General features: G+C 39.4%; 1 long non-coding RNA gene and 1 other non-coding gene across 2 annotated transcripts; one reads left to right on the top strand and one right to left on the bottom strand.

Annotated features, from left to right (window-relative positions):
- Positions 1–2051: 2051 nt before the first annotated feature.
- Positions 2052–3647, bottom strand: LOC127107032 (uncharacterized). Its single transcript, XR_007795606.1, has 2 exons — positions 3260–3647; positions 2052–3163 (listed from the first exon to the last, which is right to left on the bottom strand). It is a non-coding gene; the product is annotated as an uncharacterized LOC127107032 (long non-coding RNA).
- Positions 3648–7623: 3976 nt separating this feature from the next.
- LOC127108566 (small nucleolar RNA R71) lies at positions 7624–7730 on the top strand. Its single transcript, XR_007796096.1, has one exon. It is a non-coding gene; the product is annotated as a small nucleolar RNA R71 (small nucleolar RNA).
- The last annotated feature ends 14544 nt before the right edge of the window (positions 7731–22274 follow it).

The following is a 22274-nucleotide window of genomic DNA, read 5'->3' as shown; positions in this document are numbered from 1 at the left end:
TTTTCTTGTGGTGGATTCATTGGTCCATGATGCACTTATGATCCATTGGTTCTTGATCCATTATGGTGTTCATAGGTCATGACTTCATTCACATTCACGATTCATTTCATTCTTAATTCATTGATGGCATTTCTATCCCATTTATTCAAGGTTTAGGATTAATTTAAATCCACATGATGCATGATTCAAAATAGCAGTTCAAGTATGGACTTTAGAGGAAAAAATGTCATTTGAAATTAGGATCCATTTTCATTTCAAATAGAAAGAAACCATTGTATTACCAAATTATCATTACATCAATCCATATAAGACCATTTACAAAGTTCCACACAAAAACTACAAAAAAATGGCACTTTGACCAAAGGTTGACTTTGGTCAATAGTTGACTTTTTGTTCAACTTTGACCAAAGTCAACCACAATTCCTAAACCACTAAATCCTAAAATCAGAACTCCTTCCACACCAAGCTAACCCGAAGTATTCAAGTTTTGTCACAACCTCCATGATTTGCCAAATCTTCCTCCATAAGCCATGACTATGTCAAAAAAGAACCTTCATATTTCTTCATTTCCTTGATGAGACCATTCAACATCAACAACTTGCATCAACAAATCTGCAGCAACCACCGATATAAGATCAATCGAAAGACAATTCATAACATAAGCATCACAAAACACCAATTTCCATCCAATTTGGCCATTTTTTCTCAAACATATTAACATGATTTATGGTAGATCATAACTTCAAATTTTTCTAACAAAGATAACATCAAACTGAGTTCCATGAAGAAAAATTTGCAATCCAAAATGTAGCGGAAATTAAAAGTTTTCGTTTAGTGATCCTTACGAATGGGCATGATCAATGATAGAAACTGTTACCTCTTGTGGCGATTGAAACCTTTGATGCATATCTAAGGAGTGATCACGATCGTTGAATGGTGACAACGCCTCTACTCAATCCACACAAACAGATTCCTTCACTCTTAGTGCTAGCTGCTACGAATGAAGACTTTGAGTGAGAGAGAGAAACAAAATTTCAAAGTGAAATACTTTTGCTCAAGGGTTCTATTTGTAGAACCACTTGTATGGACTGCAAGCTAAAAATCCCACTTAAGTGTATGTGGCCCATATCTTATGGTATATCGAAAATCACTTAAGCGTGTGGTACCTTACCATATTTTATATTCTACTTAAGTGCATCGTACCTTACGATGTTCTACAATTCACTTAAGTGCACCGTACCTTACGGTGTTCCTTATTTACTTTATCTCTCATCAATCTGTCCTTTTGTGTGCGACCCTGTAGGTTTTCGCTACATTCGCAAATATATTAAATCACGTATTTAATATAATAAATAGTGAGCGGTATCTAGAAACACATCACTGCTACCCAAGACAGGAAAATGTCATATGATCTGACAAATCATTTTTTTTGTGTGATAATACTTGTGTGTACAATTACCCTTTTTGCCCTTATGTCTATATTGAACACAAGGCATAGACTGTGTCATCCTTGTCTAGTTCAATATTGGGACCTTAGACATTTATCTTGTTACGCAGGATGGGAAAATTCCATCTAGGTCACTCATGTCCCTCAGCATGCTCCGTGGAGTACCCATCAACTCTCTTTATGGTCATCCAATTACAAATAACGTTTGATCAGTAATAAAGTACTCGACTCTACATCTAGGGTCCATAGTGGTTTCAGGTCGAAGGGTGGTATACACCACTATCACCAAGAGAATAACTTATGAAACTTTGCATAACATTCTATGTAGTATTCTCATAGTGGGTCAATCCAGTATAAATATTACTCCTAGTATTCACACCTATGTTTAAGACATGATAACTCCTTATCCATGATCCATGAGATGTGATCATCAGTCTATATACATAATAGTCTTAATGCTTTAATGTTATCCTATTTCACAACAAAGTTCGACTACAGATACTTTAAGAATAGTGTCCTTATGTTTAATGGGATCTCATGATTAAGTCACACTTGATACATTAAATGAACTAGTTATTCTAGGGACTTTATTAAACAAACATAATAAAGAAAGAGTCTTTTATTATTAATAAATAATTCAATACAAGTACCAAAAGTATTGGCCTTTAGGGATTACACCAACATTCAATACCTCAAATTTTTACTAACAGTGCATACTAAGATTGCAAGCATCTCTAACAACCTAGCAAATAGCAAACTTCATTTAAGTTCAAGCATGTGCATTCTAACATTCATAACAACTTATCCTAATATAATTCTATTTAGCCTAACATCAATCACATTTCATTATAATAACATACACCATGGCCGTCTAGGTTTCATAGCCATACAACTTCACATAGCAGTTCAGAGCATGTGATCCAATTGACATAAACAATCTGGTATCAAAGCTTCACATAGGAGCCCTGTTAACATTCATCCACTCCTTTAACATTCACAACAATGTATTCTAACTAGTTTTTTAGCCTAATACAATATAACAAAACCTCCTAATAGCTGAAAATCCGGATAACATGTTCATTCTTTTTAACATAGCAGTAGCAAGGCAATGCAAGGTATAATTTAAACCAATTAACAGAAAAGCTAAATCATTACTAATTAACATATCATCCAATCATCATCATAATTAGTTAAGAATTCAGATCCCATCATTATTTTTTAACCAGACTAACAAGTTTTTAAATTGCATATCAAATAGGTGCTAATAGAAATTGAGCAACAACTACTACATTCATCATAGTTAACAAGTTTCAGAACTATGGCCCTTCTCGACATTTCAAATAACTGCATTTCTGTATAATCAGGGGACTGCCATTTCATTCACTATCATCATCCAACTAACTTCTAATTCACCCAACAGACTAACCAACTAATTCTCACTGTAAGCAAAAAATGCAAATGACATTAAGTTGAAATGCAAGATAAATTCACTCCTAATTGAATATGAATTAGAAAACTAATTTGATGACATAATTTTTCATTTCTAACTAACATTGCATTTCATGTGAGTTTCATCTTAATTTCTAACCAATTCCAAGTTCTATATAAGCGTTCCTTACTGTAGATCAAAAGAGAACCTTCAACCCTCACTCTTCAAGTTCACTATTCCCTCTCCAATCCGCGAAATCCTCCGCAAATCCATCTTCTCACAACACTCTGCACAACAACCATAACGCGGCCAAATTTAGAAGAGTTGAAGAAGGAGAAAGTGCAGGCAGAGAAGCAGATCGAAGGAGAGTGAAGAAAGATTACCTTGTATGTCACGAAGGAGCCACCATGCTGGAACACTGCTTCAGTATGCTTTAACCTTATTGAATTTAGCTCCTACTTGCGTTTTGTTTTGAGTAGGTGATGGCGCGAATTCTTCACAGCGTGTTCGCAATTGGAGATTCGAGCTTCAATCTGGAGTCACATATTCGTTGCAATCTTCAACAATGTGACGGACTCAGGAGCATGTTCTTCTATATTAAAGTTTCATAGCTTGGATCCAGGATTGCGAAGAAGATGAAAAAACGTGGCGCAGAGTATTGAAGCGTAACACTGACTTCGTCACGTGAGCACATTCGTTACTTCAGCTGGATGAATCTTCCCGTGTTGTAGCTTGGGTTAGGTTTGGTCCTAGGCCCAAATAATTTTTCTTGACACATGCTGCGTATTGATCAATTTTACTTGCTTAGGTTTAGAATTTAATTAAGTTTCAAATCTTGATCAATGAAAATGGAAAAGGTCCCATGAAATCAATACCCCAAACATCAAATAGTTCTACTTCTTGGATGTTCTTCAAAGGCATTTCGTCACGTCTTGAGATGTTTCCAGCACGCTGGCACCGGTCACATCGGACAATATAAGCATGGACATCACGCCATAATGCCGGCCAATAAAGACCAACTTGAAGGATCTTAGCGTATGTCTTAGACGTGCTTGAATGTCCACCATAGGGTGAAGAGTGACAATGTTCTATGATGTTTCTGACTTCTTCTTCTGGGACGCAACGTCGAAATATGTTATCAGTTCCTCTTTTGAAAAAGAGTGGTTTGTCCTAATATAAGTGTCTTATATCTTTAAAGAACTTCTTCTTCTGTTGATAGTTGAGGTCAGGTGGTATGATATCAGCGGCTAGATAGTTCACAAAATCAGTGTACCATGGTACTCTGCTAATTTCTGAAATTGTCCCAAGGTTGTCTCTATAAAGTTCAAGGGGAGCGGTATCTATCTTAGCTACTAGTCTATCATAGGTGAAGTCATCATTTATAGGTAAATGATCTGGCTTCAAATGCTCTAATCTGGAAAGATGGTCAGCAACTACGTTTTCTGTTTCTGTTTTGTCTCTAATGTCTAAGTCGAATTCTTGTAGCAAAAGGATCCACCTGAGTAATCTAGGTTTTGCATCCTTTTTGCTCAAAAGGTAACGGATAGCTGCATGGTCTGTATAGACTATAATCGTAGATCCTACAAGATAAGACCTAAATTTATCGATTGCAAAAACTACAGCTAGGAGTTCCTTCTCTGTTGTTGTATAATTTAATTGAGCGACATCTAGGGTTCTACTAGCGTAATATATTACGTGTAGTTTCTTATCTTTTCTTTTCCCTAAAACAGCTCCTATAGCGAAATCGCTAGCATCACACATTATTTCGAAGGGTTTGGTCCAATCCTGGGTTTGTAGAATGGGTGTTGAAATTAATGCTTGTTTTAACTGATTAAAGGCTTTGATGCATTTTTCATTGAAAATAAATTCGATGCCTTTCATCAGAAGGCCGGTCAGGGGTTTTGTTATTTTAGAGAAGTCTTTTATGAAGCGTCGGTAGAAACCGGCGTGTCCAAGGAAACTACGGACTTCTCTAACTGTCTTAGGAGGATTAAGGTTTTCTATAACTTCTATCTTTGCTCTATCGACCTCAATGCCTCTTTCAGATATTATATGTCCTAACACTATGCCTTCTTTGACCATAAAATGGCACTTCTCCCAGTTTAACACAAGGTTAACTTCTACGCATCTCTCTAGGATTTTCTCAAGGTTGATAAGGCAGTCTTCAAAGTTTAATCCACACACCGAGAAGTCGTCCATAAATACTTCCATGATTCCGTTGAGATAGTCTGCGAAGATTGACATCATACAATGTTGGAAAGTAGTTGGCGCATTACAGAGTCCAAATGGCATTCGTCTGTAAGCAAACGTTCCGTAGGGACATGTAAAGGTTGTTTTCTCTTGATCCTCAGGGTGAATGGGTATTTGGAAAAATCCAGAATATCCATCAAGATAACAAAAGTAAGAGTGTCCGGCAAGACGCTCAAGCATTTGATCTATGAATGGAAGGGGGAAATGGTCTTTCCTAGTTGCCTTATTGAGCTTCCTAAAATCTATGCACATACGTCATCCGCCTTCTATGCGTTTAGCGACATGCTCTCCCTTTTCGTTCTGCACGACTGTGATGCCTCCCTTCTTGGGTACCACATGTACAGGACTTACCCACTTACTATCAGAGATCTGATAGATTAGACCAGCTTCCAGTAGTTTAAGGACTTCCTTCTTTACTACCTCACTCATCACCGGGTTGATTCGTCTCTGATGTTCTCTGGAAGGTTTTGAATCCTCCTCTAGTGAGATCTGGTGCATACACACGGATGGGATAATACCTTTTAAATCAGAGATATTGTACCCTAAGGCAGAGGGGTATCTTCTTAAAACATTCAAGAGTCGATTCATCTCCTCTTGGTTTAAGGTGGCACTAACTATTTTTGGGCGGTTCATTTCTTCATCCAGGAACTCATATCTTAGGTTCTTGGGTAGTTCCTTAAGTTCTTGGGTTGGTTTTTGAGAATTAGGTGAAGGGTCTGGAGTAAGATCCAAACATTCGTGAGGTTCTGTTTCCTCTAACTCGTCACCTTTTTCATTTGGGTTTGAAAATGGTTCGATCTTATGTTCTCCTTGATCAAATTCTCTTATGCACTCATCTATGATATCGATCGCATAACATGCGTCTCCTAGAATTGGTGCCATCAGGAATTTCGAAAGAATGAACTCAATCTTTTCGTCCCCTACTTCGAAGGTTAATTTCCCTCTTTTGACATCTATTATAGCTCCGGCGGTTGATAAGAATGGTCTACCTAAAAGGATAGGGATATCTTCATCTTCTTTTATATCCATGACCACAAAGTTTGTTGGGATATAAAGTTGACTGATCCTAACTGGGATGTCTTCTAAAATGCCTACAGGATACTTAACAGACCTATCGGCTAATTGTAGGGACATCTTAGTTGGTTGCAATTCTCCTAGGTTTAACCTCTTAGAAACATCTAAGGGCATTAGACTTACACTAGCGCTTAAGTCTAGGAAAGCTTTGTCGATCACATGACTTCCTAAAATGCAAGGTATAGAAAAACTACCAGGGTCTTTCTCCTTCTTAGCAAGTTTATCCTCAGAAATAAAGTTGCATTCCAAGGGTTTTGGATCATCGAGCCTACGCTTGTTAGTCAAGATGTCTTTGAGAAATTTGGCATAAGACAGAATTTGGGTGATATCTTCGGTGAAAGGAATCTCTACATGAAGCTTTTCTATCACTTTTATAAATTTTTGATATTGGTTGTTGACTTTGGTTTGTTTAAGTCTTTGCGGATACGGGATTGGTGGTTTGTACGGGGGTGGTGGTTTATAAGTTTTATCCTTGGCTTCACCTCCTTGGTTGGTTTGTTTCTCGGATTCCACTGGTTCCTCTTCTTGGTTGGTAGGCATATTCTCTTTAGAAATTTTGGACTCGCTCATTGCTGGGTTCTAAGGCCCTTCGTAAGAAGTCCCACTTTGTAACGAGATAGTGTTAGCTTACCCTCGAGGGTTTGGTTGAGGTTGTCCAGGAAATTGTCCTCCGGGTGTAGTTTGTGGGGCTTGGTTTTGTGCTACCTGTGAGATCTGGGTTTCAAGCATCTTGTTGTGAGTGATTATCTGATCAACCTTGGTTCCTAATTGTGTTATAAGTTCGTTTACGTGAATGTTTTGGTTTATGAATTCTTTATTTTGCTGAGTCTGGCCCGATATAAAGCTTTCCATGATCTTCTCAAGGTTACACTTCTGGGGCACAACTTGCATAGGTTGATTTGGGTTTTGGGCTTGATAACCTTGCGGTGTCTGAGGTGCATTATTTTGGATAGGGTTCTGGTTTTTATAGGAGGAATTTGGATGATTCTTCCATCCAGGGTTGTAAGTGTTTGAAAATGGGTTACCTTGGGCATAATTCACTTGGTCGGTATTTAGTTCGTTTAAAAGGTTACACTCCGCCGATTCGTGTCCTTTAGATCCACATAGTTCGCACTCTGTATGGACTACCGCTACGGTGTTAGTGTTTGTAGACATATGTTCGATCCTAAGGGCTAAAGCGCCCATTTTTGCCTGCATCATGTCTAGAGAGCTTACCTCATGTATTCCACCTTGGGTCTCCTTTTTCTCTATTGATGCTCATTCAGTTCTCCATTGATAATGGTTTTGGGCCATATCCTCAATTAGGTCACAAGCTTCTGGATAAGGTTTGTTCATCAGCGCGCCACCTGCGGCAGCGTCAATGCTCATCTTGGTGTTATAATGGAGTCCATTGTAGAAGGTATGAACGATCAACCATTGTTCTAAGCCATGGTGTGGACAGACTCTTAATAGCTCTTTTTATCTCTCCCAAGCTTCGAAAAGCGATTCTCCTTGGTTTTGAGGAAATCTAGTTATTTGGTTTCGAAGAACAACAGTCTTGCTAGGGGGAAATATCTAGCAAGGAATACTCTCCTAAGGTCTTCCCAGGTAGTTATTGAATTAGCTGGAAGTGAATCTAGCCATGAACGTGCTCTATCCTTGAGGGAGAAAGGGAATAATCTTAAATCGATCGCATCGGGTGAAGCACCGTTAGATTTAAAGGTGTCGACTAGTTGGATAAAAACTTTTAAATGTTGATTCGGGTTCTCAGTAGCGAGACCCGCGTATTGGTTTTGTTGCACTAATTGCAACAAAGACGGTTTTAGTTCGAAATTTTTAGCAGGTATAAGGGGGTTTACTATATTCGAACTAGGTTCCTCATCAGAGGGTTGGGCGAATTCCTTAAGAGGTCTTCTATCGCGATTCTCGGCCATAGCTTTCTTAATTCGAATGAGTAAGAGGCGTGTACGAGTATAACGTTCGGGTTCCGCTAAAGGATCTACTAAATTTCCGGTACTACGGGTTCTTCGCATTTACCGGCTAATAATGCCTTAGTCTATACGGTGTAACAACAGGGTACAAAATTTGACAAAGTTGGTCCCCGACAACGGCGCCAAAAACTTGATCGTGTTGATTCGCAAGTGCACGAATTACGTTAAAGTAATATAAAAGAATATCGATCCCACAGAGACCAATCATCAATCTATCGATTACTATCGTTACGGTGTTTATCTAAGGCGGTATAAAAGAGATATTGGGATTGCAAAATAACGGTAAATAATAAATGCAGGTAAAGACGGGTTGAATGTAATTCACGTCAGTTAAGTGATGTTTCGATTGTCTAAATAGAACTACTTATAAGGCAATATTTTCTACTCTTGAAAAAAATCCATTTAATAGGAACTGTCGCTTTCGCGTATTCAGAACCGAGTTTACCCTTAAATTAAGGCCTTTTATTATCACTTATAAAAGGTGCGCAGAACGCTAAAGTAGTAAACCTATTTTTAAGAAATGAGACTCATAAACTTAGTTGAAAAGTGATTTTGATTTGGAAAGTTTACCCAAGGAGTTTACTGATTTTAAACCTATCAACGCGTCCGAAAACAGTTTCAAAAATAGTTTTTCCTTAAAGTGATAAAGATTCCTAGTTACTAAGCCAGGGTGCTTTCGTACTCCTTGAATAATTAAAACTAACCAAGTTTGTTTTAGAAAACTCAAGTTAAAAATCAAAACAGTCTTTAAAGTATTTCTACAGATTTCAATATGTGAAACATTACTTTAACCGCGATCCTTACATTCTAACCTTCAAAAGATTTAGCCAGACATAGTAACACAAACGAACACGACGGTGTTAATCATGATGAAAAGTTTGTTTTAGAATGTGAGGCGTAGAGAGCGAGTAAAGTGCGTAAAATGAATAAAGTAAAGCGAATGCGGAAAGTAAATAAAATAAAGCGAGTGCGGAAAATAAACAAAATAAAGCGAGTGCGGAAAATAAATAAAAATAAAAGCGAATACGGGAAATAAATAAAATAAAGCGAGTGCGGGAAATAAATAAAATAAAGCGAGTGTGGGAAATAAATAAAATAAAGCGAGTGCGGAAAATAAATGAAATAAAAGCGATACGGGAAATAAATAAATAAAGCGATAAATAAGAACCTTCTCCAAACGGAGGCTTCGATTCTGGTACAAAAATAAACCTCCGACTCCTGAAGCTAAAGACGACAGCAACTCGAAGTGACCCAACTCAATCTCACAAAGGTGCGATAACCCCCCGATGTGACGGATTATCGCTATTACAAATGATAAATATATGTTAGTGTTGTAAAAATAAGTTGGATGATTAGAAAACAAAATGAAATGAGCTATTTATAGATATTTTCAGTAGTTTATAAAGATCATTGTGCCCTCCAACTTCGCCTTAGTGGGACTTAGTGGAAACGTGATTAACAAAGGTGACGCTCGCCATCCCTTCATGGCGCTCGCCCTGTGTGTAAATGGGGTGGATCATGGGAATGTGGCACTTACCTCCTAGTTAAGGGCTGATGACTCATGGCTTCCCCTATAGCGGCCGCCATGTGCAACGCCATGTGTGTAATTTCGCCGAAAGAGTCTGAAAGTGCTAAATATCTGAAAACAAGAGAAAAGAGAACATAATACAAACAAAATGATAATAAAGTCCTAATAAACACGTGAAATCCGGGTCAAAAACATGGTGTAATTCGGTGTGATCATGTGTGCATCCACCAATGCCTCATCAAACTCACAATTAGGGTTTGAGACCCTCAGTGCAAGGAGATCAATCAAGAGATGGTTCACATTGGTTCTATAAATCATATATGGATCCCCATGATTTTCACTTATCATCTTGATCAAGAAATCATCAAGAGTTTGAAGCTTGTTTGCCTTGAAAGCCCTAATTCATTTGGGCCTCTTGTGTGACTTCCTCAGCAAATTTCTTCAACATTTGATCAAATATATCAAGGTATACTCCATATTACATCATATTATACATATATTATCCCTCATGAGTCCCAAATATCAAGATAACTTCAAGTTTGCAAGTTGGTTCAAGGTGGTTGACCAGAGGAAGTCAACTAGTCAAAACTTGGGTTCCCTAGACCCTATCGCCTACAATGTTTATCATATGAAAATGATTCCAAGAGAAACGTTAATCCTTATGACATTACAAACAACTTTCATGTTTAGGTGAATATCTAGTTTTTCTTGGAAAGACATTTTTTACGGTGAAAGATTATAGGTCATTTTGTTTGTGCCCTGGTTAAGAGGTCAACTTCCAAGGACCATAACTTGCTCAATTTTTATGAGATGAAGGACATCCAAGTTTCATGATCAATTTCAAGATGTCCTATCCAACTTTTATTCTTTGATAAACTTCAAGTTCAACTTGAAAAGGCATGTGCCAAGCAAAACTAGCTCTTCTAAGGAAACATTATAGGTCATTTTGGGTCATTACCATTGAACAAGCAATTTTCCTCAATTTCTAAAATGCATACCTCCTTCATTCCAAATCCAAATGAGGTCAAATTTTTAACAAAATTGAAGATGATTGAAAGAGCTATAACTTTGATGAAGGAACGTTTTCTATTTGAAGCTCATAGCTAAAGTTACTCGAGGTGGAAGTAGTGGATATTTGACTTGATACTTAGAAAATTTTCGATTATGTTTGATTTCCCAAATTCCACCTCAAAATTAATCATAATCCAAGCTTCAAATGTAAAAGTGTTCAACATGATAGTTGTTCCCCTTGATCTCACCTTTCCAAAAAGTCCAAAATCACTTCATTTGGACAAGGTTTAGATGACTTACGCATGGTTACTCTTCATGGTTCCATTTGGATGAATCTCATGATCACTTCTCAATTACAAATGCATGGCTTCATCTTAGAATTTTAGTACCATTCATGATCATTTTTGGACCTTTTGACATCATCTCATGGGCCTATCACACGCCCATGCAAGCATACACACTTGAATTACTATTTTTGGCATTTGAATGGAAGTGTGTGAAAATCAATTGCCAAGCCTATAAATACATGCCTCATTGCTCAGAATGAGGGACACATTGCCCAAGATTTGCTCCTACAACCTTCCCACCTCCACTAAAGGATAATCTTGAATGTTTTCATTTGAAAATCGAGTTTCAATTTCACTTCTGTTTTGAAGTTGAAACTCCAAGAATCCAAGCCATTTGAGCTCTCATTTCACCTCCTGCAATAAAGTGGAAGCAAGCCCAAGCCAATTGAGATCCAGATCGAGCTTTGTAAGACCCCAATTTTGACCCTAAGATCCCTCATGGCATCATAGCATTGCATTTTGCATCTTGCCTCAAGGATCATAAGCATCTCGGCTCTTACCTTTGGGTGGGACCTCTTGAGAGTTGGTTTGAGCTCACCAAGCATGCTTGAATTGTATATTATTTCTTTTCTCATTTTATTTACTAACCAAAAGCACAAAAATATGTCACTAACATCTTTTGTTTATAGCTTGAACAGTCACAAGATCCAAAGCTTTTAGGAGAGCCTATGTGCATTGATATGGTCAAGGGAAGATGAAAGCAAGCATGGCAATGGTTCCCAAATCTCTCATCCATCAAATATGCCTCCCAATTATCTCAATTCATCATTTTGATCAAAGCAAACCAAAGGGTTTGAGGCTTGTTTCCCAAGGAAACCCTAATTCATCTATGTATCAACTATGCCTTGCTCATGAAGCAACCTCAAGCCATGATCAAATGCAATCAAGGGAAGTTCTTTAAATCATAATTTCATGCATATTTGAGCTTATTTTATTGTCCTCAATCATCAATTCATCAAGATATGAGGTTTGGACTTGAGAAGTTGATTAGTCAATTCATCTGACTATTTTGAATTACACTGAGACCTAACTTTTAATGTGTTTATCAAATGGAGATGACCCCAAGAGGAAAAATGTTCCTAAGAACAATATGAACAACTTTCATGTTCATAAAAAATTTATTTGAAGCTTGGAAGGTCATCATCCATTTCAAGACATTATAGGTCATTTTGACTGAAATCCTAATTTTGGGTCAACTTCCCAAGGACATAACTCCTTCATTTTGCATGATTTTGATATGGGGTCAAATTCATTGGAAATATTAAGATGTCTAATTCAAATATTATGTTTAGCAAAATTTCAAAATCCTAAAAGAAATACATGTGATAATGCAAAACATTATAGGTCACTTTGGACCAAAGGCATTGAAATGTGAAAAAGTCCAACTTCAAGTGCCCATAACTTCTTCATCAAAAATCCAAATGATACAAAATTCAAGTCCAAATTGATTGTCTTGAAAATATCTACAACTTTTATGTTGAAGGGTTTATCATTTGTGTCGCAACGCGAAAAACAATCAGCGGAAAAAAAAACAGAGAGCCACCACCATGCGTTATTTATCCCAAAGGAAGGAAAGGAAACGCTCGAAGTAAACCTGAAAAAGGGAAAGGAATGGTCTTACGACCAGAGATTGCAAGGTACGGGAGTCAGTTACACAAGGGGAAGGTATTAGCACCCCTCACGTCCGCCGTACTCGACGAGATCCACGCTCAAAAGAAAAGAAAAAGGTTGCTGATAAACTGCTCAAAGAATGCACACACACTGGAATAACAAAACAGGCGAAAGAAGATGGAGGAAGCGGACTCGGCAGGATGTCGCATCATGGGCCTACGTAGTTTGTCAGAAACAAACATCAGAGTCAACGTAGTTCGGGGAAATGGGGAACGGGCTCGCTAGGATATCGCATCCTATGCCTACGTATCTCATCTGGAATGAGAATCAGAGCTACCGTAGTTCGGCTAACGCACGCCGAAACAAAAACACAACACAAGGACGCTGAGACGTCAAAAGAAACTCAACAAGGAAACGGAATGCCAATAGCTGGACTTATATCCGACTCCAAACAAACGGGAAACAGAAAGCCAATCAATGGTCTTACATCTAACTCCACAAAGCAAAATAGGAAACAGATAGCCAATCAATGGTCTTACATCTAACTCCACAAAGCAAAACAGGAAACAGATAGCCAATCAATGGTCTTACATCTAACTCCACAAAGCAAAACAGGAAACAGATATCCAATCAATGGTCTTACATCTAACTCCAAACAGATAAGCAATCGCTAACCAGCGAACACCAAAGAATGAGAGCAGGTTGACAAACTAAAAGGGAGTCTGGTACTCGGGCCTAGTAGTTGTCAAGCAAAACACCAAGAAGACGCTGAGACGTCAGAAGAAACAAAAAGGTTGAACACACAGACTAAAAGGGAGTCGGGAACTCGGACCTAATAGTTGCAAACAAAACACACGCAAAAAAGAAAAGGGTGCCCGGAGAGATCTTGCTCGATCTCCCGCCTACGTACCTCATCTGGTATGAGGATCAGGGCGACGTAGTTCCCCTTAACAGGGGAGAAACTTTCTCCTAACCAGAGACTAAGGAGATAACAACTAAAAGGGAGACTACGACTCGAGCCTAGAAGTTGTCATGCAAATGATCCCTAAGTTGAGGTCTCTAATCAGAACCTAACTCGCACAGGAAGCAAGTCAATACGAACAGAAAATCAACAGGTATGAAAAGCAAACACATAAGCAATCATCACACTCTATATGCAAACAAGCGGCTCATACAAGGCTGGGCTTTAGTCAAGGGGTCATATCAACCTCGACAAACAAGCCAACACTGGAAGGGTATGATGAAGCTCTTAACCACTAACATTGACCGTCAGGGTGAGCAGATGAAAGGTAATGAGGGTTGGACCTCATAGCTCTTAACCCAGGCCTGGGTGAGCTTCAATCAATGAAAACATTGGGATCCAGAATGAGGGATCTTATTCCACTTGACTGACTCTATACACAAGGATCTTGGGTTAGGTTCAAGAGCATCAGCACGTAGTGCGAGCATAATGAACGACTCAACGATTAACAGGGGATTGATTGCAAATCCCTTCTATCTGTCAATTGCCTCTTCACTTAGGAGGACTTAAGTAACATGCCTCGACAAGGAGGTCTTCAGCACAAACATAAACAATCACAGTCATTGCCTCTTAAGGAGGACTTCAGCCAAATGCCTGCCAAAAGAAACGACAGGGCTTCCAGACTACATGGAGTTAGAGAATGATTACCTAGGTGGTATACCAACCACAACCAAAGAAAAGCTCAAGCAAGAGCTAAAAGCGACTAATGTACCTGTACAAAAGTCAAACAAGTCAATATCATATTCAGACAAATCAAACAGACAATCAACAGTGGTGCCTCAATATCCACACAATACAAGTCCTATGTGTAAACAACTCAAGTGAGTTCATCACCAAGGGACCTACAACACAACAAAGGTTAGTGGACAAAGTAATTCGCATCTCAAGTAATGAGATCACATCAACCACTAGAGCTAGATGCTTGAACCTGAAATACAAAGCTCAAAAGGTGAGTACAAACCACTAGTACCAAGACTAGGGTCAAAGGCAAAGCAAATAGTCAAAACAGAAGTTGACATTCCACATGAAGCACATTTAATCAAGTAAGAACATGTCCTAAAAAGGATCAAATCCAAATCAATAAGCAAAGCCATCTAATGAACAATATAAGGCAAAGGCAATCACAATGCACACAATTGGATATCAAACATAAAAAAATCCACATTAAAACAGAAATGAATCCAATGATCATGAAAATCTTTATGCATATTTGACATGTTATGAACAAGCATCATGCAAAAAATTGGAATCAGAAAAGCTCAATTGACATGTATATGAAAATGAACAAGAGCAACATCAAAATGTGTGACACACATTGTCACACCATACATCCATGTGTCCAAAACAGAGATGGAATATGCTAAAAATGCCAAACAAAAGCTCAAAAATCATGTAACATGTTAGGAATCAGCATATCAAATTTCAAAGCAATTGGACAAACAATAAGCATTTCACAAATCAAATAGCACAACATGTCACATTTTGCTTCATGTTCAAACAATCAAGCATATTTCAAATTCCAGCAAGGCACAAATCATGAAATAAATGCTACAAAATAATAGACATTTAAATGAACATGTGAGAAGAAATTTGAATTAAATTGGATGCATATGCTATTTTTTATGATTTTTTCAATTTGATGAAAATAAAATGAATTAACATGAAAATAAATGTGAAAATGATATATGAATGCAATTGGAAACAAGCAACACCAAGACTCGAACCCAGGTTAAGGCAATCAAAGGAGGCACTGGAAATAAAATTCAGAAGATGCGATTGGCCAAGGATCGAACCAAGGTCATGAGGTTAACAACGCGCTTAGCAAAAAATAAATTTCAAAATGCATGGAGTCAGGAATCGAACAGAGGTAGTAATGGTTACATGAGGCGCTGAAATAAAACATTTAAACATGAACCAGGTGAGGATCGAACCAATGCTCATGAGGTTCAGGGCGTGTTTTGTACAAAACGCTGCCATCTCATTAATTGAGTTGGCATGCCAACTCACAGTCAATGCATGCGTGGAACAGGTCAAAGGATCATAGGCCAATGGTTTTGCCATGAGGACGCACGCGTGGCAGCACACAGGGCAAAACCCTAGCGCCACACCAGACGGTGGTTGGTGGAAGTTTCCACCGTCTTCTCTGGCCAGCCAGGCGGAGAAGACCTAAAATTTTTTCCAGAAATTAAAAACAGGCACATCATTGGAAAGGTTTCATCATGAGGAACACGAAAATCACATTAGCTAGATCTAATTCATCATGCATTCATCAGATCGAATCAAAACATCTTCATGCTCAAACATTCAAATCCACATATCTCATTCAATATTTCACCAAATTCAAAACTATTCATATCAGAATTCTCCGCAAGATGAGATCTATCTAATCATGGTAAGCAAATGGCGAATAAAGAGATTCGAAATCCAACCTTCTTGAAGAGCAGTATGAGAAAACAGTGGATTCAAGCTCCAAAAATGTCCAGATCTTCTCCTCCAACCTTGATATGAAGCTTGATGTGAAAAATAACAGCTGAAACCCCCTCAATCGAGCTCAACCTTCAAGATCCATCTTCACCTTCAAGCTTTGAATATGCATGATTCTTGACCAAATCCACCAATCCAGGCCTTGATTCCTACTAAATGATGATCAACGAACACGAATATGCAAGAAAATTGATGTGGTATGTGAAGAATTTTCAAATTTCAATTGAGAGAATTTTGGAGGGAAATGCAATTTCTAGATCTAGAATGTGTAAAAATGATCCAATTCTGTTATGATTAGCCTTATATACTCCTCCTTAATCATGTTGAAATTAAGTTTAAGCATGGCTAATGAAAAATTAATGAAATATGGGGTGTATGACAAAAAAAATGCAAAATGAGTGATGCATGGAGATTTTACACGTGAACAGTACACATGCATGGTTCAATTACACTTAAAATCAACTCATGAACATGATAGGATTGGAATTAGACTCATGTGATCAACCAATTTCAAATTATGGATTTTCCCTCCAAAAAACACATGTATGCACCAATGGTCATGTGAGATTTTTTCATGGAATGCAATGCTTGATTTGGAAAATATAGGTCATGAGAAGCATTTTGCAAAAAGAGTGAACCAATTTGGAGTTTTGGATCAAAAGTCATGCCATTTTGAAGTTCCATGCATATTGTGCAATCATCTGGCCATAACTCCTCAACCATTCATCAGATGCTCATGATCTTGGACTTTTTGAAAAGAGGAGAGAAAGATCTTCAACTTTCAAGTTCACCAAAAATTCATTTGAATCTTCTTTGATGTTGGAAAGTCAAGTTGAATATGGACCAAAAACTTGCCATTTTTGGAAACTTTCAATTACAGGTCACTTTCCATTTTTGGAAACTTTTGTCTTGACTTCAAAATCTTCAAGATATGTGTTTGAAATGACAAATGAACCTCTTTTGAACATGATTGAGATGTTGAAACTCATTTCCCCACCTCACAGCCCTCAGTTGACTGCACAGTTGACTGTCTGGTCTACAGATGACCTTGTAATGCCCCGATCAGCTTGAGCCTCTACCACTTGAGGAATTTGCTCAAAAATGAAACCCTAGCTCATATAAGCTCTTCAATATAACCATGTGATCTTCACCTCAATAGAATACCTCTTCTCCTTGAAAAACCCTGGCTGGAAGAAAGGCAATGATCAGGGTTGACCAGAGGTCAAAACCCTAATCTAGAGGAACCTGAGCATGAACAATGAAACCCTTGAGGATGATAGAACCATGATGATGGTAATATATCCTTGCAAACAAAATAATGCTCAAGCTCTTTTGAAGGATCAGGAAACCCTAAATGAAGTACACACCCTCAGATGGTTGATCATCCATTCATATAGACCCTCAGGCTTGAATCACATAACCTTTCCATCTTCTGAAAAAGACTTTGGAGGATGACCTTCTTATTATTCACATGATATGCAAAGATGCAATGCCTAATGTCCTAAAATATGAAATGCAATATGCTAAACTAGTCCCAAGAGAGGAGGGCAAATTTTGAGGTGTTACAGCTGCCCCTATTCAATCCACTGTGAACCTGTCGATATGAACAGCCTCGGCTTTCAGATGATCAGGGTGAAGAGTGGTTGAATACCAAGAACAGACGAACAATTTACGCTCCGCTGGGGATTATTATTATTTTTGCTTTTCTTGAACCCCAAATTTTTTTGATTTTTTTTCTTTTTTTTTCGCGCGGATGATCCCTGATCGCCGCATTTGGACCCCGATAACTTCATGTCAATCTTGCTGCCAAACAATGAACCTCGTTCTCCATTTTCCATGCTAATTCTGTTGGCAATGCTGGAAATAATACCAACCACCACTCTGATGGCGACATATCAGAGGATATTCGACCAGACATTTACCAATGACTGGGAAGGAACTCGACGTTTACTGACATCGAACAATGATGTTTACCGACACCAAAGAAAGGATACTCGACCAGACATTTACCAATGACTGGGAAGGAACTCGACGTTTACTAACATCGAACAATGATGTTTACTGACACCAAAGAAAAGATACTCGACCAGACATTTACCAATGACTGGGAAGGAACTCGACGTTTACTGACATCGAATAATGATGTTTACTGTCACCAAAGAACTGATACTCGACCAGACATTTACCAATGACTGGGAAGGAACTCGACGTTTACTGACATCGAACAATGATGTTTACTATCACCAAAGAAAAGACACTCGACCAGACATTTACCAATGACTAGGAAGGAACTCGACGTTTACTGACATCGAACAATGATGTTTACTGACACCAAAGAAAAGATACTCGACCAGACATTTACCAATGACTGGGAAGGAACTCGACGTTTACTGACATCGAATAATGATGTTTACTGACACCAAAGAACTGATACTCGACCAGACATTTACCAATGACTAGGAAGGAACTCGACGTTTACTGACATCGAACAATGATGTTTACCGACACCAAAGAAAACAGACATCACGGGGATTGACACGACACTTACTGGTATCGCAAGGATGACGTCTACATATGTCAAAACAAGACAGACGCTTGCCGGGGACTAACTGGGGAATACTGTTGATCCAAAATCACGATGCCAAACTCCTCAGAGTAACACCTTCCAACTTCCATCTCACACGACAGAAATTCTTCCTCCAATATCGCACTACTGGGGAATACCATTGACCCAACGTCACGATGCTAAACTCCTCGGAGTAACATCTTCATCATCCGGCGAAACCAAATCTCAAACGGTAACCACGGCTTGAGTCTAACTTATCCAACGTCATGATACTAAACTCCTCGGAGTAACATCTTCACCATCCGGTGAAACCAACTCTCAAACGGCAACCACGGCTTAAGGCTAGCTGATTCTTGCAACGCTGATGCTGATCTTCCAACCAGCTAAACCAATTCTCAAACGGTAACCACGGCTTGAGACTAGCTTATGCTTACAATGCTTATGCATGAGTTTTTTAGCGTAATGCTCCATAACCATGGAAATGCTACGCAATCAGGTATGCAATATGCTATGCTTTTCTAAATGATGAATGCATAAAAAGGTATCCCCCTCAAGGGACTCTACTGAGGATCTCGAGGCACTTTGCTGAGGAGCTTGATATCACTCCCATCTCCACCCTGCTGGGGAATAGCACTGCTGCTGGGGAAAGAATAACCCTCACTGGGACTGACCTCCACTGAACCCGATCCGCTTGGGGACTTCGCTGGGAAAAAGCTACCGACGCACACCTCCGTTGAGGAAACAACCATCTTCCAACTTGCTGGGGATATAACACTCCACCCTGCTAGGGGTAACAACAACCTTCAGGCCTGGCTGCCGAGGAAACATCGATCTCGAACCCGCTGGGGAGATAACAATCCCGACCCTGCTAGGAAAAACACGGAATATCTGGCACGGAACACCGGTCGACGCGTCGAACGATGGTATCCACCATCTAACCAAAGTATTAACTTTCCATTTCTTCAGACTTTGAAGAGTCTTCTTGATTAACCCTCCAGGATCGTCGCACGTCTCTCTCCATCTTTCACCATTCTTCAATCCCTTGTCCCTGATTGGACTCCACGAGGATCTTTTGTCAAAAAGGCTTCACATCACAACCTGCAAGTGAGTGAAAATATCCAACAGCACCTGCAAAAGAGATCGTTAGATAAAAACGTGCCCCAGGCGCCAAAATTTCAACACCTGGGCCACTCAACCTTCCGAATAAGATTTCAGGTTTTCAATCCTATAAACATGCATTAGAAGGGACCCGTATGTTCTCAAAATGAAAAGATTCTTATCAAAATAAACAGATGTTTTTGCAATCAAAGCGGTCATGAAAACAAAAACAAAATTATTTGACTGAATATGCATTTTATTGATTGAAAAAGGTGGCTCAAAACCGAGCAATACACAGGAAGCAATCCCTGAAAAGAGGTAATTGCGCACAAAAGGAAAAATCTATCCTAATGGCAATGTGAACCCGTGATCTCATCGAGTTCCAACTCGGTTACACCCCATATGTCCTCAAGACTCTCCTCCCTTTCTGCCTTCTGAACAAGACGCTTTCGACCGATCCCTGCTGGGGATTATCCATGTCATATCCAAAGCACAAACGATCATGCTAGACGCAGTTGTTCGTTTCAATCCCTCTTTTTCCTGGACCGCCCTTTCGGGTTTTCAGTCCACCGGGATACCCTTTTTTGCCCAAGCCGCCCTTGTGGGGGTTTTCGACTTGCCGGGTGTACAGTTTTTTCCTTTTTATCCCTAATTTTTGCCCGAAACTTTTCATTTTTTTTCTTGGTTCGCCGGGATGCCCTTTTTTGCCTGGACTCTTTTATTCTTTTCGTCCAGCGGGTCTCTTATACGAAGTATTTTTTAACTGCGTCCGCATTCACAAGGGATGGAAAATCCTCGCCATCCATGGTCGTCAGCAACAAGGCTCCGCTAGAGAAAACCTTCTTGACCACGAATGGACCCTCATAATTAGGTGTCCACTTGCCCCGACGATCGTTTTGAGGAGGAAGGATCCTTTTCAACACCAGATCTCCCACATGATACACACGAGGTCGTACCTTTCGGTCAAAATCAAGCTTCATCCGTTGCTGGTACAACTGCCCATGACAAATGGCCGCCAACCTCTTTTCCTCAATCAGGCTCAACTCCTCATACCGAGTCCTTACCCATTCCGCCTCTTTCAATTTCACGTCCATCAGGACTCTCAACGACGGAATCTGAACCTCAACTGGTAGCACGGCTTCCATCCCATATACAAGCGAGAACGGTGTTGCCCCAGTAGATGTACGCACCGAGGTTCGATACCCATGCAAACTTCGTATTCAGCCACATCGTTGGTGCATTCAACTGTTAGCCGGGCAGCAAAAGGAATGCAGGATCCTTTCGGCGTAACCAAAACAACACCAACTCCACTACCATTCACGTTAACGGCCCCATCAAACATCAGAATCCATTCGGATTCAGGGTCAGGCCCCTCCTCCGGGATTGGTTCCTCACAATCTTTCGATTCGAGAAACATGATGTCCTCATCAGGGAATTCAAACTTCATTGGTTGATAATCCTCAATGGGTTGCTGGGCGAGGTAATCAGACAATACACTCCCCTTTATCGCTTTCTGAGAGGTATATTGAATATCGTATTCAGTTAAAATCATTTGCCATCTTGCAACCCGTCCAGTCAATGCTGGCTTCTCAAAAATATACTTGATCGGATCCATCTTGGAAATCACCAAAGTGGTATGAACCAGCATATACTGTCTCAGTCGGTGAGCAGCCCATACCAAAGCACAACAAGTTTTCTTGAGCAGTGAATATATTGTTTCACAGTCGGTAAACTTTTTGCTAAGGTAGTAAATCGCATGCTCTTTTCGACCAGACTCGTCATGCTGCCCCAGTACACACCCCATAGACCCCTCGAGGACTGTCAAGTACAGAATTAACGGTCGTCCCTCCACAGGAGGCATCAGAATCGGAGGCTCCTGCAAATATTCTTTTATCTTTTCAAATGCCGCTTGGCAATCATTATTCCACCTGACCGTTTGATCTTTTCTTAACAGCTTGAATATGGGTTCACTCGTGGCTGTTAGATGAGATGTGAACCATGAAATGTAGTTCAATCTACCTAAGAGACCACAAACCTCCTTCTCTGTTCTCGGTTCAGGCATTTCTCGTATTGCTTTTACTTTAGCAGGATCAACCTCGATTCCTCTTTCGCTTACAATAAACCCCAACAACTTACCGGACCGCACTCCGAAAGTGCACTTATTTGGATTCAACCTCAGTTTGAATTGTCTCAACCGGTCAAACAACTTGGCCAGATCCACCAGATGCCCCTCTTCTGTTTGGGACTTTGCTATCATGTCATCAACATAACATTCAATTTCATGATGAATCATATCATGAAACAAAGTCACCATGGCCTTCTGATAGGTTGCACCGGCATTCTTGAGACCGAATGGCATCACCTTATAGGAAAAAGTTCCCCACGGTGTGATGAACGTTGTTTTCTCCATATCATCTGGCGACATTTTGATTTGATTA

Source organism: Lathyrus oleraceus, chromosome 7 (assembly GCF_024323335.1).
Source record: "Lathyrus oleraceus cultivar Zhongwan6 chromosome 7, CAAS_Psat_ZW6_1.0, whole genome shotgun sequence".
Classification (NCBI taxonomy): domain Eukaryota; kingdom Viridiplantae; phylum Streptophyta; class Magnoliopsida; order Fabales; family Fabaceae; genus Lathyrus; species Lathyrus oleraceus.
Note: the sequence above shows the minus strand (reverse complement) of the source record. Positions and strands in the feature narration are given on the sequence as shown.